Source organism: Petromyzon marinus, chromosome 1, assembly GCF_048934315.1.
Source record: "Petromyzon marinus isolate PM22_M1 ecotype Great Lakes invasive population chromosome 1, UKy_Petmar_22M1.pri1.0, whole genome shotgun sequence".
Lineage (NCBI taxonomy): Eukaryota > Metazoa > Chordata > Hyperoartia > Petromyzontiformes > Petromyzontidae > Petromyzon > Petromyzon marinus.
The window spans coordinates 34,850,136-34,856,352 of record NC_133667.1 but is presented as its reverse complement, the minus strand read 5'-3'; the positions used below and the strand labels follow the sequence as shown (position 1 = coordinate 34,856,352).

The following is a 6,217-nucleotide window of genomic DNA, read 5'->3' as shown; positions in this document are numbered from 1 at the left end:
TTTACATTTTTATTACCTCGATGGTGTGATACAATGGTCCTTAAAATATATGTAAAAGAAAATACATATAAAGGTATGTGAAACTTAACCTGAATGTTTATGGCGACGGTATACATTGATTTAATGTAATCGCAGTTCTCAGTCAAACGTGAATTAAGATCTTAGGGCATAACAATGCAAACACTGCAGCGGCTGTGGTCAAGGTTAACGTCAGTGGAAAGTGATATCTGAACCGGTCCTGGGCTCCCCGCATTTTCACCAAACCATACTGAACAGCATGGCAAAGAGTGTTCAAGCCACCACGATTGACATGGCGAGCGGGAGGCCTGCATCCAGTAGTGGATTGATAAAGGGCTATGAATTACTGCATGGGTTCAAGGTGTTAACTTAGAACAGGGCTTTTTTCTTTCATTCAACACAGTGAATGGCACGCTTAATGCAATATGGTCAGAGTAAGGGCCCAACAAGGCAGACAGCATCCTGCACTATGAAAGATTCACGTGGCCATCTGTCAGTCCTACAACACTCATTATTCTACCACTGTGCCAAGAGCTCGGCACACTTGCTGTAAAACAAAAACACAATGCCTACTTTACACAGCCGTATACGTCCCATACACTCGCAGAGAGCGAGGCGCTAACTACAGCACAATACATCATCCTTGTTGTCAGATGGTGAGTTCCCAGTGCTGGACAAATGCCTCCATTCCTTCCTGTAGTTGTTCTTGTCCTCCTAATTGTGAATTATCTCGCTATCTCTCACGCTGCCTTGCTCTGCTTTGCTGTGACCCATTGCGACTGGATTATTTTTTTATGATGGGTTTCGCTCGTCGTTTACACATTTGATTACCCTAGTACTGCAGTAAATAATCATAGTTTTAATGTTAAGTTGCAAGAGACGTGAGAGTTGAGACCAGCGCAACCGCGCTAACCGTGTGCAGAAGAATTGTAACATCGAGGAATGACGATAAGGGGATTCCTTCATCCAGCAGTAGATAGCTCATAGCTGATGATGGTATATTTAGGAGAATAATTACTTGAGCGAAAACGTACAGTTACATTTGGTGGAGTATTTTATTTCAAACGTCTTAAATTGTAGCGTGCAATTTTATAGCTAAAATCAAGGCACAAAAAGGCAAGGGCAACACTGTGCACATGTAGCAACAGCCGTACACAGTGACATAAAATTAAGATACACAAAGCACGTGAAACAAACGCGATTACAGGACTGGCATACGAGAACAGTGTAGTAATACAATTGCATTGGCTTCTAGAAGATGCTTCCTGTTGTGGTAGACGGGTGAAAAGCCAATACGGTCTGTTCCAACACACAGAGAGGGGGGGGGTGTTCACCTGACGTCATAATCATTATATCACTCATTTAAACACTTTGCCACGAGCAAGTTAATTATTCTTGATATTTTTTATTGCTAACACGTTAATTATATAAATTTGCACGTTTTAGTTCCTTGTACAGTTGTTAAAATATATCGATGGATTACACCAACACACCTGTATCGCCCTCGGTAGGCGATGGTTTTGCCCAGGGCCTCAACGCGAATTAAAATGGTGTCCGCGTGAGGCGCTCGGCTTGCCGTGCAATTCCTTCAGTGGCGCATTTACGTCCATCTCATTTCTCTCTTAAAACAAACATTCCGAACGCAGTTGCTTCGAAAAGTTTAACAAATTTGTTTCGCAAACGTTGCATTGATCCAGAGGGTGCGGAAGGCGGGGGGGGGGAGTAGGAGCAAGCTAAATGTTGCACGGCGCTGGGTCGAGAGCGGCCTAGGCTAGAGGCCACAGCCTCGGGTTTGTTCTGCTCTGCTCGGCCGCGTATAGTGGGGGGGGCGATGGCGGCGGCGCCCGGCTTTGCCGAGAGCCTGGAGCGCAAACTGACCGGCCTCAGCAACACCATGGAGAGCATTCAGGGGCTCTCGCACTGGATCATAGACCACAAGAGCAGGAGCGCAAAGATCGTCGAGCGGTGGCTCAAATCCCTCAAGAAGTGTGAGTTTGGCGAGCGGGGAGAGGGCGTCCCCGTGGGGGCCTCCCCTGTCGCCTCCGCACGTGTGTCACTTTTGGCAGACTGCTTGCTGTTTGTTATTGATGTTAACCGCTGTATATTGTTGTGGAGCTTAAGCTGTTAAGGTTTTTTTGTTGTTGCGAACGCGCGTTTAACGTTATTGTTTGGTCCCGTTTTGAAATGGCTTTTGAGATTATTTTTTTAATCCGCGCCTTCTCAATTATGCACAAGTTTTACAGTCAATAAATACACTATACATAAACATCGCCCATTCGGACAAGACTCGTTTGCAAACGATTTGTACAAAGCACTTAGAGTCGAATTGTGTCGTTTGAAATTGAACGCAAATGCTGGTCAATTAGAATATATTATACAGTATCTTGTTTTTAAAACGTGAGTTCTAGAAAATGTACTTGGTATTTTATGCAACCGGACGTTATTTTTGTAACTCATTTAAATGTATTTCGTGAAGTAAATTACGTCAGTGGCTCAACATGCCTATCTGTCCATGCTTTTTTTTTCTCGTTGATACCTGTTTTGTGTACTGCCAAGTGAAGTATTGGGCTGTTGATGATTATGATTAACGTTAATCAAAATATCTATACGGCTTAAGATTTCTAATTCGGTGGATGTTTTCATGCATGTGTTGCATTATCAGTTAGGTTATGTTGCGACGTGACCAAACATGTTGCGAAGCTACTAGTTTGTGAAACTAAAATTTGCACAATGCCTCTATCTCTCAATCTGTGATTTGGCATTCACATGATGCGATGCCGATAGTTAATTATATACTGGACATCGAAGCCTTGTTGGGTAGAGTGTTTTTGTACCATACATTTATTGGCAGTTAATTCCAAGAAGCCAAACGCATGGGTTTATTAACACAAATGCATAACAGTCAGTGGATAAAGTACCGTACGATGTAACCAAGTAGACTAGCGACGTGATATATATATACAGTTGATATTTTGGCGTTTTGTAGTTTATATGGGTTGGAGCGGTGGCCGGTGGTTGGTCTATGGATTGAGCAAAGGACGCCTTCGTCCTGAAATGGATTGACCAAGGGGCTGTAGTTAACATTTATTCGCAAGCGTAAACAAAGTGTAATACATTGCAGTCCTGCATATGGTACTGCATTAACGGATTGTTTATTATTGAATTAGTAACCTACTCAATTGTGCGAAATGCTATACTGAACATACATTCAACGTCAACGTGTTTATTTTATCAGAAACGTTTATGGGGATCGTTTTTTAAAATCAAATATTTCGGTATGGGTGTGGAAATGTATTGGCCTAGGGCGACACGTGGTGCCACCTGTAATTAATTAATTTATTGTTTTTGGTTCTTTCGGTAAAGTCACGTAGAAGGGAAACAATAAAATAATACAAATATAAAAAATTAAATATTTGAGTCCTCTCTTTTATTGTTTTATATTTGTATTATTTTATTGTTTCCCTTCTACGTGACTTTACCGAAAGAACCAAGAATATGAATCCCTGCAGTCACGAAAGCTTTAAATCAAAATTTTATTTATTATCATATTAATCTATATAAGGGAAATTTGTGAATGTGTGTCTGTTCGAAATGTTTAGCATACTTCCCGACATGCAATTTGAAATTTGGCATGTGGGTAGCTTCCAGACTGTACACAATGCAAAAAGTATAAGTTTAGACTTTTGTATTATTGGGGGGGGGGGGGGGGGTGCAATAATGAATATATTTTGCACGGCAAGTGAGCAGTGACGTCACATCTGTGATGTCACCCGCATGCGGCAGCGTCACGCAGTGTGCCTGCTGACGTCACGCATCCCTCCCAAACCCTCCGCGTAGGCCGTGTATTAATCCAAGACAACAATCCAATTCTAGATTTGAATTTTTCGTGACTGCAAGGATCCATACTCTTTGGTTCTATTCGGTAAAGTCACGAATAGAACCAAAGAGTAAGAATCCAATTCCCGGGCGAAGCCGGGTAGTAAAGCTAGTATTGTATATAATGTTGTTTGCTTTTAGAAACGTTTGTCTGGGTGTAAGGTTTCGCATGAAACCATTAATGTGTTTTTTGTTTCTGTTTAGCGCCCTGTGAGCAAAGACTGAACTTGTTTTATCTGGCGAATGATGTGGTACAAAATTGTAAGAGGAAAGATGCAATCGTGTTTCGAGACGCTTTTGCTGAAGTTCTCCCAGATGCCACCTCGCTTGTCAGGTAATTGTAATAATCCTACTTATGTGTGTTTTTTTATCGAAGAAATGCTTGCTTTTAAAAAATTCTGTATGAAACAATGTGTTTTTTTACTTGCCTAGTTCCCATTGAATGAGTTGTTTTGCATTGTTTTGCAGGGATATTGCGGTAAGAAAACCAATCGAAAGGATTTTTGGAATCTGGGAACAAAGAGAGATCTTTAAAAAAGACTTCACAGTGAAGCTTCGGGAAATATTAGGTTCGTTTCTTTGAAGATGTGTCTGATGTTTCACATGGTTGGATTGAAAACTCATTTATTTAGAGATGCTTTTTTGTGTGTAGTCTGTTGTCCGATTCGTGCAGTTGGCTACACACGGTGCATAATAAGTTCAACATACATTTATTAATTTTCTTTATCTTTATTTTACAGTTAATGAAAAAGCTAGAGCACCAGAAAATGCAAATGTTCTGGCTGAATTTAGGGTAAGTAATTATCCATTTTACACTGACACATTCATTATCTACTAAGTGTAGGTTATTGCCAGTTGTTGTGAACACATTATCTTTTCACACAGCCGCATTCGATTATTCAGCAACTCGCTGCCTTCAAGACGTTTGAAGATGAATCGATGACAAAAGAAACGCAGGCTGCAAATCTGCAAGTTGAATTTTTGAGCGTAGAAGATTTCAAGTTGATTAAAGGCAAGTGCTCTAATTTAAAAAAAATGTTTATCGTTTTAACTATCACGAACAAGGATATAAACCTTATGGTGGTACCCCGGGGTACCATAGTACCCTGGCTCTTGCATAATGTCCGTGATGCAGTCATTTTTAGTGTGTTGATGGTCGGCGATGCAGAAATCGACTCATCTCGACGGGCTGTACACTATGGTGCATACGAGCGTTTTAGAGTTTCAGCCCAATCGTCCTCGCTGTGTTTCGACATCTTGGAGTAGCACTGATTTCGGATTGATTGGTACCCCAGTCGTGGAGTTAAGTAACACCCCTGGAAAAAAGTTTCCCAGAAATAAAATATTTTATTGCCTCGGCCATTTTTTATTAAGTACACTGGGATACCACCATAAGGATTATATAAGTAACAAAATAAAATATAAGCTATCCTTTCTACAATGGTAAATTTGCACCAAAAAAGTACTGAAGTGTCTTGAATAATTTTTAAGAAATGCAAATTGTGTTACAATTTATGGTCTGTTTGCACATAAAATATATATTTTTTTGTGAGTTGTGTATGCTTTGTAACACATTTTCATTGTTGCTTGCAGACCAAGAGGGTGGAATGTTGTTTTCAAACGAACTGGAAGAGACAAGTGCAAAGCTAGAAGACTTCGTTAACCACCTGGAAAAGGACATTAAACGATTGCCTATGATCATGGACGCTCTGGAGAAGGCCGAGCTGTTTTATGAATCTCAGTTCAAGGATGTCAAGATCGTTGTAAATGTGAGTTGTACTTCAGCTTCATTGTTCAATGAATTAGGCAAGATAGATTTTGCATTCTAGCATAAACCAAATATGTGTTATATAGACTATATACTACATATGTAGTGTGATTCCCGAATTATGTTTTGTGCTAGTCATTATGGTAGTGAACTGTAATTAGCATAGGTGTGGTTGCAAAGGTATCTTCACCAACCTGTACTGATCAGTGCGGTTAAGTACAGACAGTCGTCGACTTACGAACGCATGACTTACGAACAACCGTACTTATGAACCAGCTTCCATGAAAAAACAACGTTGATTTCCATGAAAAAACAACGTTGATTTCCATGAAAAAGCAACATTGACTTAAAACGTGAACTCGCACTTGAAAACTGAACCGCGGAACTATTTTGTTAAGAGGAGCGATCCTCCGCAAATTGGAATGAGTTTAACGATGCTTCCCTTTTTGTTCAACCGTAACACTTTTCATAACACTGACCATATGGGCGTTTATAAATACGGTGCATTATTGTGTTCCAACTTACGAACCGTTAGACTTATGAACGGCTTTCAGG

At 40.4% G+C, this 6,217-nt stretch overlaps 1 protein-coding gene across 1 annotated transcript in view; it reads left to right on the top strand.

Moving 5' to 3' along the window:
- Nucleotides 1–1,537: 1,537 nt before the first annotated feature.
- TARS1 (threonyl-tRNA synthetase 1) overlaps nucleotides 1,538–6,217 on the top strand; it is a 33,102-nt gene continuing 28,422 nt past the window's right edge. The window contains exons 1-6 of the transcript XR_004402562.2: nucleotides 1,538–2,006; nucleotides 4,099–4,228; nucleotides 4,363–4,463; nucleotides 4,635–4,687; nucleotides 4,780–4,906; nucleotides 5,488–5,663. The gene's annotated coding sequence lies outside the window, so the exon portion shown is untranslated. The remainder of the gene's footprint in view (nucleotides 2,007–4,098; nucleotides 4,229–4,362; nucleotides 4,464–4,634; nucleotides 4,688–4,779; nucleotides 4,907–5,487; nucleotides 5,664–6,217) is intronic.